This window comes from Polypterus senegalus, chromosome 7, assembly GCF_016835505.1.
Source record: "Polypterus senegalus isolate Bchr_013 chromosome 7, ASM1683550v1, whole genome shotgun sequence".
Taxonomy (NCBI): Eukaryota; Metazoa; Chordata; class Cladistia; order Polypteriformes; family Polypteridae; genus Polypterus; species Polypterus senegalus.
The window spans coordinates 67,895,782-67,908,584 of NC_053160.1; the positions used below are offsets into that span (position 1 = coordinate 67,895,782).

The 12,803-nt window shown below is 44.9% G+C and overlaps 1 pseudogene; it reads left to right on the forward strand.

The window, feature by feature from the left end:
- Window positions 1–9,692: 9,692 nt before the first annotated feature.
- On the forward strand, window positions 9,693–12,649 carry LOC120532155 (annotated as a pseudogene).
- The last annotated feature ends 154 nt before the right edge of the window (window positions 12,650–12,803 follow it).

Sequence of the window (12,803 nt, forward strand, 5' to 3'; positions counted from 1 at the left end):
GTGCTGATATATTGTATGATTTAAATGCTACAGTTGAGAGGGAGACCCTTTGGGAGTTACTAACGCTGCATATATGCCAGCATTAACAGCTACATAACTCATGCTGTTTCTGTTGTTGTAGGAGGAATTAATCGCACCAAACTGTGGAAAGTTCTTCTAAAACATTACCAGCTTGTTTTCTGTCTATCACAAGGTTTGAATACCCTTGATCACTGTTACACCACTATCAAAGAAGTGTAATGCTCCATCCCCCACTTCAGACAGCTGGGCCATCTGCCGGTGCTTCTCTAGCATCATACAATTCACTATATGAAGGAGACAGATGAAGTCCTGCAGGACTACTTTAAGTGTGTGAACATATGCTATGTTTAAAAGTTCATCAGAGAAGCTGAAGGAGTATGCTACAATTGTTGCAGATTTTCTTTAGAAATGAGAGGTTGACTGTGTGCTCACAGAGACAGTTCTCATTTCCCCAATCATTAACACTAAAAGGTAATATAGTGTCAAATTAAAACCACCAACTACCTCTGCCGATTTGTGCCTAATGCATGCCTATTTTGTGCAAGTCCCGGTTGCTGACAATCCCATTGTGTTTGTTAGAGAGGAAGCCTTCATTCGGGATATCACATGGAAGGCAACCAGACCAGATGCTGGCTGGGTCCTTAAGTTGTGTGCAGAATGGTTGACCTTTGTTTTTAAAGGTATTTTTAACCCTTCATTTTTAGCTTTCTGCTCCCCTGTGTTTTTAAGAAAAATCGTAATATTCCAGCTTTAAAAAAATACATTTGTGACCTGCTTTACTGATATAAAACTATTACCACTTACATTCACAATAATGAAATGCTTTGAATGTCTGACCAAGAAGGACATTAACATAATGGTGCTTAGACCCACCCCTGCAGTTTACATACAAATGTAACATGTCCAGTGAAGACACTTGTTGCTTGGCTCCTCACACTGCCTTGATTTATTTGGAAGACAAAGACACACACATTAGAATGCTATTTATTGTTTACAGCTCTTCATTTAACACAGCTGTTCCCTTTTGACTTGTTCTCAAGCCGAATGACCTGGGAAATAACACTTCTTTATGCAGGTGGATTTTGGATTTCCTGACTGACAGACCACAGACTGTGAGGGTAGATGAAAAACTTTCTTCCATACTGACCCTCAACACAGGAGTCCCTTGAAGTTTTGTGCATAGTCCCCTGCTGTTCTCCTCTTTTACCCATAATTTTATAGCCAGATGTAACTTCAATTTCATATTCAAATATCCTGATGACATTACTATCATTGCCAAAATAACTGATGATGAAGTCAGGAACCTGGTGGAGCGATGTCTTGAGAACAACCTCTCCCCCAGTAAAAACAAAGAATAACATACATTTCTGAAATTGTTGATTTTCCCTTTTCTAAGAGCACTGTTAAAATGTTTAGGGAACCTGAGCAGATCTGCATTCTTGAGCCCTTCATCTTAATTTCTTTTCAGATAATATATGATGGACACAGTTTGCTGGTCATGTTTTGGCTCATTTTGTGTCTCATTATTTGGCTACTAATTATGGAAAAAGGAAAAAGGGTTCTGAGTCCTCAAGAGCAAGTAAATTAAAATTAATTCAAAAGTTATTTAGCAGAAAAACAGGTCAGTAATTAAGAAAAAGGTTAGAATGAAAACCTGCAGCCACTGCAGCTCTCCAGTACCAAAGTTGGGGACCCCTGCATTATAGGTGATAACAAATTCAGCTCTGTTCATCATTGGAGAACATCCCTCTTCTATTTCTGACATTTTTATCACTCACTGCCTCAAGAAAGCTGGATGTATCAAGGATATCAGATATCCTAATTAATCACTTTTCACCTTCTTCACTCTAGTACATGAAAGTATTGACTTCCAAACTTCCCCATAGATGGGGAAAAATCCTGTTACTTGCTCTCAGTGTATTGCTGATATATTGTGATGAAAAATATTGAAATACTCTGATGTACTAATTTTTCCATCGATCTCTATTAACTATTGCCAAATTTCCCCCAGGAGACAAATAAAGTTCTGTCTATCTATCAATCTATTGTAACTACCATACGGGAAGGATGGGCATTCTGGCTAAGAGAGAGTAAGAATCCTTAACCGGACTGTAAGTCCCAAGTAGATGAACAGGCATCTCGACCAAGAGAGAAAAAGGTTCCTTACCTAAACTGGAGTCCCCATGTGGATGGATGGCTGTCCCGACAAGGAGAGAAGAAGTTCCCAGGCCTGGATGGGAAGCCCCAGGCAGATGGACAGGCAACCTAGTCTGGCCAGGATTGAAGGGAAGGACAGGGAAAGACTGTCTCTGGAGCCCGTTTTATCCCTCAGGATGCTAGTTGGCAGCAACCCTGGATATCAGCGCCCGTTCAGACACCAGCAGGGAATGAGGATGCTAGATGGCAGCAGCTCTGGATATCAGTGCCTGTTCAGACACCAGCAGGGAATTCTGGGAATTGCAGTCTGGTAATGCAGCCCTGCTGGGGTCCAGGGGTGTTGGAAGAGGGCACTGTAGGGAGATACACTTCTTACAATTTGGGACTTCCATAATACCAATGGGTGAAGACCTGGCACTGGAAGTACTCCTGGGTCCTCAATAAAAGGGACAGCACTGCCTTGTCCAGGCAATTCAGAGCTGAGAGGAGGATGGCAATGTGGTGGAGAGAGGAGACGTGCTTGGAGGAGAGATAACTTGTTCTTTGGTACTTTTTGTGAGGTATTTGTGAAATAAACACCCATTTCGTTGAACTTGGGACTGTCTTGCTGTGTTCTTGTTGGGGTTTGGGGCTCTCTGGTGCCCCTGACCTTTCAAACTATCTTAGGCCAACTTAATGTTCCCTGGGAATCCCTCCAGAGAGAGATATTTAGTTATTTAGTATCAAGACATGAATGTGGTGTGGGAGGTCTGGCTACATTGATTATAGATTTGGTCTTCAATTGAGGAGAACACTTTTGCTCTTCCATATTTTTAAGATGATAGTATCTACCCTTTGCAAACTCATGGCATTTTCCATGTTTTTCACTATGGGTATTGAGATATTTCATAATTTCTCTGATGTTGTTTTATGCCCTACATATTGTGATTTATTCACTTCAATAGCCTCCAAAAGCCTTTGGCCATCCTTTGAAATTGCCCTGTAAACTCTGTATCAGCTGGGCTCATTTGTAAGTGGCATTGAAAAGCCTCTGTTACCACCGAGATCAGCAACATTTCAATCTCAAGGGCTTTTCCTGTCAACAACTTACTCTTATGTTGTCTAGACTGATTTCATACCTCTGGAGTTAGCACTTCTCACTGCTACTGTGGCTGGAGTTAAAAGTTTTTTGTGTTTTTTTTTTTTTTTTGCCAATGAGAGGTTTAATTCAAGTTATTTTTTAGTAAACCAATGTGTTTTAATCTTGATCTTAATTATTTTCCCACATTTCTTAGAGATAATAATTTGCAAACCCAGTCTCTATGAATGTCATCATTGTCTCTAATGGGACATTTTTATTGACAGCATCCTACAAGTGTTACAGTAAATTAGCATCACATAAGCTTTTGATGTTAAATCTTGGCTTGATCAGACTTTTCTTCTGTCCTTTTTAAAAGCCCTATTAAACATGAATATGATGGCATGGATGAGTCGATTTATCAGTCAAACAACTATCTGTTCTAGTCATTGCTCTGATAATTGCTTCACCTATATGATTGCTCATACACCCAGATTCCTTTTAGAAGCCATGTACTGTATGTGCACATGTGTACAATAGCCTAAATATTTGTGATAAGATACTGACAATTGTTGATTAATCTGACAACAGTGGAATTCTCTGCAAGAGAAAATTTACTTAGTAAGCTAGTACTCTGATATGTTACAGAAAGACAGTTCAGGGCTGTTAGCTATGTTTTATGCTGTAGCTAGTGTGGTCCAGGAGGAGGAGAGGAGGGCTTGTGCCTCCTCCAGACCGCGAGGGGGCGTCCGTCCTGGTTATATCGGGGACCATGGGTACAGGGCTTGGAAGCCCAGCCCTGTAGGGACCCGTGGTCACCGCCAGGCGGCGCCCCGATGCCGGTTTACCCTGTGTGGTCTTTGGCCGGGGATAGAGCCCGGCCGGGACGCCTTGGAAGACCGGAGGAGGGCGTGTACCTCCTCCAGACTGAGTGGGGGCATCCGTCCTGGTTAGGCAGGGGGCCTCGGGTACAGGGCTTGGAAGCCCAGCCCTGTAGGGACCCGTGGCCACCGCCAGGCGGCGCCCCGGTGCCTAATTATCCCGGGAGCCCGGCACTTCCGCCACACCAGGAAGTGCTGGGGGGAAGACTTTGTGTGGCGCCCGGAGAGCCGCCAGGAAAGCAGCCGACACTTCCGCCACGCTGGGGCGTGGCTAAGGAGAAGAGGCCGGAAACACCTGGGGCTCATCCGGGGGCGTTATTTAAGGGGCCGCCTCCCTCCAGTCAGTGGTGGAAGTCGGGAGGAAGAAGACGGAGCTGGAGAGAGGACAGGAGGCGGCCAGAGGAAAGGCACAGTGACTGTGGGCCCTGGACTTTGGGGGATTCAGTGCCAAGGGCGCTGGGGTTGTGAGTGCACGTGATTTGGACTTGATATTGTAAATAATTGTAAATAAACGGTGTGTTGGGTGCAAAAATGTTGTCCGTCTGTCTGTGCCGGGGCCAGCGTTCACACTAGAAATACACAGTATTTTCACACTTTTGTAAAAATAAATATTAGAATTTTTTTCTTAGATTTTTCAGGTTAGGAAGGTATAGGTTTCAAGGTAGGGTAGTTATATCCTTTAATGACCTCTTGGGCACAGCCATCAGCAGTGTGTCTGTCTGCGGAGAGATTATTGACCTTGTCGAAAGGGTTACTTACCTTGGCAGTGACATTCATGTCTCTGGTGACTCTTCCTGTGAAGTCAGTAGACGGATTGGGAGAGCATGGGGGGTCATGAAGTCCCTGGAAAGGGGTGTGTGGAGCTCCCGATATCTATGCAAAAGGATGAAGGTCCAAGTCTTTAGAGTCCTGGTGCTTCCTGTCTTGCTATATGATTCTGCGACATGGACACTATCCTTTGGTACTGTGTCTCTCCAGAAAATCCTTGGGTACCGTTGGTTTGACTTTTTATCCAATGAGTGGTTGCTCATGGAGTCCCAAATGTGGCACATTACCTGGATTGTGAGGGAGCGTCAGTTACGGCACTACGGCCATGTGGTGCATTTCCCCAAGGGTGATCCAGCTCATAAAATCATCATTGTTGGGGACCTGAGTGGTTGGACCAGGCCAAGGGATTGCCCATGTAACACCTGGCTGCGGCAGATAGAGTGTCATTTCAGGAGGGTGGGACTGGACCGTGTGTCTGCCTGGGGGGTTGCAAACCAGGATCACGAGTTGTTTCTTCGTGTAGTGGGTGGGGCAACACACTGTACCAGTGCATGCTCCCCAACTTGACTTGACTTGTAGTTATACTAACTAATCATTATATCAAAGGGTTGGCTATATGTTTCATGTTAATTAGCACTTGCAAATAAGAATTTCACTGTGTTCTGTACACATGATAATAATGACCCAATAACATATGTACTGTAATGTTTTAGAGCGGGGGGCACATCCAAGTAGTTCTCAGTTGGTTTTCTTGCCTCAATAGCTTTCTAGTGATGATGAGATCATGCTCTGTGCACATTGGAAAGACTACAATGAGAGCCAATTCTGTCAACATGCTCCATTCTACTGATGCCTTTCTGTAGTTTATGATCTTTGTCAAATAGAGCAATATGATTTTTTTAAAGTATTGAAATCACAGTGATACAGGACATCTTGTCCCTTCCGCTTTTAAGTAGACATTCTCCCTTAAGCCAGCTGGTATGTTTTTCAAATGAACACTCATGAGCTGCCCATCCAAATCCATGCTTGCTGCCTCGGGTTAGTGAAGGTTTTCAGATCCAAAACAAGGTGTACTGTCTCTGTTACTTGTTCAGTTTGTCTCTAAGGCTTCAGAAAGTGTCTGTGCTGTGGAAAACATCCTGCATAGTTCCTGTTCCAAAGAAGGCAGACGACTCTCCACCTAAAAGCTACAGACCAGTGGCACTTGTGTTTCACATCATGGAGTCTTTGAGGGGCTGGTCCTAGACTATGATTACTCACATGGTATACTTCCTGGACCCACTGCAGTTTGTCTCTTGGACAAAGATTGGAGTGGAGGATGGAATTATCAATCTACTGGCAGCATTGTGAGGATTATGTTTTTTGATTTATCCAGTGCACTTAATACAATCCAGCCATTCCTGTTAAGGGGTGAACATAGAGATATACAGGTGGATGAGCCTAAAGTGTCCTGGATAATGGACACAAGGACTGTGTTTCTGAAATAGATATAAGCACTACTGGAGCACCAGAAGGAATGGTCCTATCTCCTTTTCTCTTCACTCTGTACACCTCAGACTATAAATATAACACCAGGATATGTCACTTGCAGAAATTCTCAGATGAACTGCACCTATGGGGTGTATTAAAAGAGTGGATGAGACAGAGTATAGGAGTTAAGTGGAGAACTTTGCTTCTTGGTGCTAAGAGAATTGTCTGCAACTTAACATCAGCAAAACCAATGAACTGGCTATTTACTTTCGCCATACCAAGCAGCCTCTATGTGCAATCACTATTCAGGGAGTGGGTGTAAAGGGGGTCCACATTAATAAAAGGTTAGACTGGTCTTGGAATACAGAGGACCTATATAAGAAAGGGCAAAGCAGGCTCTTTTTCCATAGGAGACTGCGCTCCTATAGTATGGGTAGTGACATCCTTCACATCTTCTGATTTCCACACTGTGGTTTGCTGGGCTAATAACATCTTATCAAGAGAGGCCTGTCTAATCAACAAACTAACTAAAGGGGAAAGTGGTAGCAGAAAAGGAAAGTATTAAAAGAAAACTGAGTGCCACTATAAGCACATCCTCTCTTTGATACACTAACACTGAAGACTTTCTGCTAATTAATTATTCAGCAAAAATGTGTCAAGAAACGTTACTGGGGGTACTTTATAGCAACAGCAATACACCTGCATAAAGAGACTGTGACAGCCAAGTCAGATGTTTTCTTTTTTTTTAATTTACTTGCTTTTTAGTAATGCGGATGTGTTTTCAGACCAAAGTGTGTGTATTTATTTACTGGGTTTGGCTCCAGCAGACCCCCGTGACCCTGTAGTTAGGATATAGCGGGCCGGATAATGGATTGATGGATGGATGTATTTATTTAAAGAGCTTCTCTAAAAAGCCAAACTTCCACTGGGGACAAGTAAAGGTCTATCTTTAAAATAAAATATTCATAAAACACTGCTGTGTTCTCTAGAGATGATTATTTAATAATCACCCAGAGAGATTAACTTAATTTCAGAAGAGTATGCATTCAACATACTCCAAATTTAGTATAAGTATGTGCTGCAATAACCCTGCAGTTTCTACAGAGTTTAAAATTCTTCATGATAATGAATTTTCCTACCTTACTGAAACCTTCACAAATAATGAATTTGTATTCATTTGAAAGCTCTCTACTTTTTCCAGGATTGGTACCAGCCCTTTGATCAGAGTTTTGTATTTGCATTTAGGAGAAATTACACTGCATGAAATTAATGTATGAGAGATTTTCTTAAAATAAGATGCTAGAATGCAGTTCATTGACTTCAGTTCACCAGTTGTTTTTTATAGCAAACACAGTTTATTCACAGGTCTGTCCATTGTGCTGGTTTTGGTCTGCACACAAACTCTTCTAAAACGACCTTTGGCACCTGGAATTGTCTTGATGGCTTGACGCATTACCCAAAAGTTGCAGGACGCAGGATCATCTACTATCAAAACAATGACTCCTGGTTCAAAATGTAGATTCTTGCAGGGGTATTTGAAGTTGTTTCCATCATCTCTCAGAAGCTCAAAGGGAGGCAACACTTCAATATGCAACTGGAACCAGGACTTCCCCATAGAGACTCACCATTACACTGAGCACTGGCAACCACTAGGGCTAGATACTTCACCTCCTCCTGTTCACTCTGCTGGCTTACAACTTTGCAGCTCTAACACCATCACTAAGTTTACAGATGACACAACAGTGGTGGGTTTCATCAGCAATGGGGATGAGCCAGCTTATAGAATGGAGATGCAACAACTGGCCAATCTGTCTCCTTATGTCAACGAGATGAAAGAGATGATTGTCGACTTCAGAAAGGCCCATACTGTCCATACTCCACTCCATACAGGGGTCCCTGCGGAGGAATTGGACAAAAGCATCAAATGCATCGGTGTGCACCTGGCAGACCTTAGTTAACACCACCTCCATAGCCAAGGAGGTGCAGCAGCAGCATCTCCACTTCCATAGGTGGCTGAGGAAAGCAACTGTACTTTCCCAAATTCTTGACGAGCTACATAAATGGATGGCTTGTGAACTGCAGTGTATCTGAATGCAATGTCTTATAAAAGATAGCATACAGAGCAGGAAAAATCATTAGGATTTCTCTACCCACCACTAAAGACACCTTTATCAAGTGCTACATCTGCAAAGCCTACAGCATTGTGGAGGGCAGTTCCCACCCTTCTCAATGTCTCTTTGTCCCACATCCATCTGGAAGAAAGTATTGTAGATACTGAACACATCCTTCCAGGTTCTGCAACAGCTCCTACCCCTTGGCAATCCAACCTCTGAACTGCCCCCTGCCCTCAGATCTGCTTTTGATAGTTTATTTATATGATAGTTTTCCAGCTATAGTTACGGCACATTGGTACGAATGTCACAAGGGTTCCAGGAGACTGGGAACTGTAGCAGAAAATCTTTATGCAACACTTTTTGTCTAATAAGTTTTTCAGTTATATTGAATTTTGTCTAACTTTTCTCAGTAGGACGAGTTAATCTTTAGTATGCAGGCCCTAGCTAGCCCCTGACCTTCAGCATGAAGCACCACGTATCTCTCGAAGTAACCTAATACCAGGTGATCTAATCTCCCATATACTGACCTATTTGTAATAGATTAACATGTTATCAGCTACAGTACATGCTATATATTCTCTTTCATATTCATACTCTACCATACCAGTGCATCCAGGTGATATTTCTTATATAGTCAGAGCCTTGCACAGCCAGTGATTCCTAAGTACAGTCTAGGTGACAACCAAAAATAGTTTGCCGACTACTGGAAAGTCAGGTGTCAGCACGGCAATGGGGACAGTATGGGCTAGCACCCCAGCCTGTGTCTTCCATGAGGAAGAACCCCAATAAGCTACAGAAAGCCCTAAAGAGAGATACCCCCAGGAGATCCTGTGGGGGTGAGATCTCTGATTGGACGGACAAAAGGTTGACGACCCATGTGAACAGAAAACTATGAGAACAACATGCATGTGCGGAAAGCTGTGGAAGAACCAACGTGGACTAAGAATCCATCAGACCAGAATGAAGTGTTTGGAGCGGGAGAAGGAGGTGCAACGCACAGGTCTTGGACCTGGTGAGACACAGAAGGAGCCCGGCCAGGAGGCAACCCACAGGGCCCAGTCCCTCCACGCACCTGAGCTTCCCAAACCTGGCAGAGTAGTTCCACAGCAGTGGATTAAGTGGCCTCCAGCCAGCAAATGGAGAGATTGGATGCAGTTTGATCAGGACATGTCCAACATCATCCATGCCACAGCCAAAAGAGATGTCGACAGGCGACTCCAAACAATGACTATGATCATCGTCAGTTATGCCTCTGAGAAGTTTGGTCAGATGGAGAAGGGTAAGACCAAGTCCACCTCATATACTATGAACCGCAGGGCCCTCAAGATACATCAGATACGGCAAGAGCTTCGAACCCTCAAGAAGCAATACAAGACAGCTGCTGATGAGGAAAAGCGGGTATTGGCAGAACTGCAGAACATCCTGCAGATGAAGCTGATAACCCTTCGCAGAGCAGAGTGGCATAGGAGGCGGGGAAGAGAGAGAGCGAGGAGGCGTGCGGCTTTTATTACCAATCCCTTTGGTTTTATGAAACAACTGCTAGGGGATAAGCGCAGTGGGTGACTTGAGTGTTCCTCAAAGTAAGTGAATTGCTTCCTCCAGGACACATTGAGTGATCCTAGGAGGGATCAAGATCTTGATGGCAATAAAGCCCTCATCAACCCTGCCCCCCTAATAACAGCATTCAAGCTGGGTGAGCAGAGTCTGAAGGATGTTGAGGAGGTCATCAAGGCAGCCCGATCAGCTTCCACACCAGGCCTGTGCAGCGTAAGCTACCTCATCTATAAGCGCTGCCCTGGGCTTCTCTGGCACCTATGGAAGATCTTGAAAGTGATTTGGTGAAGACGGAAAGTTGCTGACCAGTGGAGGTGTGCTGAGGGTGTTTGGGTCCCTAAAGAGGAGAATTCCAGGAACACTGACCAGTTCCGAATGATCTCCCTGCTGAGCGTAGAAGGAAAGTATCATATCCCAAAGACTGACAGAGTTCCTCCTCAAGAATAACTACATCAACCCCTTGGTCCAGAAGGGGGAATGCCTGGCTGCCTGGAGCACACAGGTGTGGTAACTCAGATTATCATAGAGAGGCTCATGAGAACAGAGGCAACCTTGCTGTGTTGTGGTTGGACCTGGCCAATGCCTATGGGTCTATACCACACAAGCTGGTTGAGCTCACACTACATTGCCACCACGTTCCCAGGAAAATCAAGGATCTGATTCTGGATTACTATAGCAACTTCAGGATAAGGGTCACTTCTGAGTCAGAAACATCATGCTGGCATCGGCTTGGCAAGGGAATAATAACATGGTGCACCATCTCTGTTATTCTTTTTGACCTTGCCATGAAAATGGTGGTCAAGTCAGCCGAGGTAGAATGCAGAGGGCCCCTGACTAAGTCGGTTGTACGACAGCCCCCAAAAAGAGCCTATATGGATTATATAACCATTACAACAACATCGGTCTCAGGAAGCAGGTGGATCCTACAAGGACTTGATAGACTCGTCACAAGGGCAATGACGAGTTTTAAGCCTTTCATGTCAAGGTCCATGGTGCTAAAGAAGGGGAAGGTGATTGATAAGTACCAATTTGCTATTGCGGGAACATTCATCCCGTCCATTACAGAGCAGCCATTCAAGAGTTTGGGGAAAGTCTTTGACTCAAGTCTGAAAGACACAGCTGCCATTCAGAAGTCCACCCAGGACCTTGGGACGTGGCTCACCAAGGTTGATAGGTCTGGCCTGCCTGGAAGGTTTAAAGCCTGGATCTTATCAGCTCTCAATCCTGCCCTGAGTCCTATGGCCTCTGCTGTTATACGCAGTCCCATTTTCAACAGTTGAGTCTCTTGAAAAGAAGATCAGCACCTTTCTTCTGAGGTGGCTGGAACTCCCACGCACCCTCACAAGTGCAACACTGTATGGGACAAGTAACATCCTGCGGCTACCATTTACTGTAGCGGCCTCACTGAAGAATTCATGGTAGCACACACCAGAAAAGCCCTACAGTACAGGGACTCCAAGGATTGTAAGGTGTCAGCAGCTGGCATTGAGGTGATGACTGGCAGGAAAAGGAGGGTGGAGAAGGCTGTGGAGGCTGCAGAGTCATGCCTGAGACAGAAGGCTCTGGTAGGCACTGTGGCAAAAGGTAGAGCAGGATTCGGCTACTTCCCAAAGACCCAGGTCGGCAAGGCCCATGGCAAATCGAGAATCCATCTACTCCAGGAAGAGGTCCGAGCAGGGGTAGAGGAAAAGAGAGTGAGCAGGGTAGTAGGACTCCGGCAACAGGGTGCATGGACAAGGTGGGAGAGTACTCTCCAGCAAAAGATCACCCAGTCGGACATCATGTAGGGAGATTTCTTTTGTGTCCGGTTCCTGGTGAAGGAAGTCTATGATGCTCTGCCAAGCCCAGTAAACCTCCACGTCTGGGGGAAGAGTGAGGCACCCTCCTGTCCACATTGTTCAGGAAGAGGCACTCTAGAACACCTACTCAGCAGCCGCCCTAAGGCTCTGGCAGATGGCCGCTACCGGTTGCGCCATGACAAGGTGCTCAAGGCAGTTGCTGAAAGCTTGGCTTCAGTCATCAACAAAAGCGAACTCCTCCATGGCTCAAAGAAGGCAGTTACCTTCTTTAAAGCGGGAGAGCAATCCCAGGCAAAGGCAGTAATAACAGGCTTCTTCCACACAGCCTCAGACTGGCAGCTGCAGGATGACTTGGGAAAGCAGCTGAAGTTCCCGCAGCAAACTGTTAACATCATTCTGGCCAGACATGAACATTACCTCTGAGGCCTCAAAACAGCTGATCATGTTGGGACTGACACTTCCCTGGGAAGAGCATATCAAGGAAGCTAACGAGAGGAAACGTGACAAGTAACAGGAGCTGGTGGAGGAGTGCAGGGACAGAGGCTGGAGGGTACTCTGTGAGCCCATAGAAGTTGGCTGCAGAGGATTTGCAGGGCGCTCACTCTGCAGAGTCCTCACAAGGCTGGGCATAACAGGAGCGGCCAAAAAGAGGGCCATTAAATCCGCAAGTGAAGCCACAGAGAAGGCCTCAAGGTGGCTTTGTGTAAAGAGGGCTGATCCGTGGATTGTTACTGGGACGCAAGTGGGGGATTGATCAACACTGGCTGGGTCGCCTGAGCAAGGCTGTATGATGTTGCAAGACCCGAAATGCCCGATGACCTCAGGATACATCACTGATGATGCATCCCAGTGCATCCAGGTGATGTTTCTTATATATATTGTCTAACAAAGGATTGTCAGCCTTACCTCACTTGTAATACAAGAATAACCTTGTATTAGCTGCTTCAAAGAAATAATTACTAAATAAATTTCTTATATATTG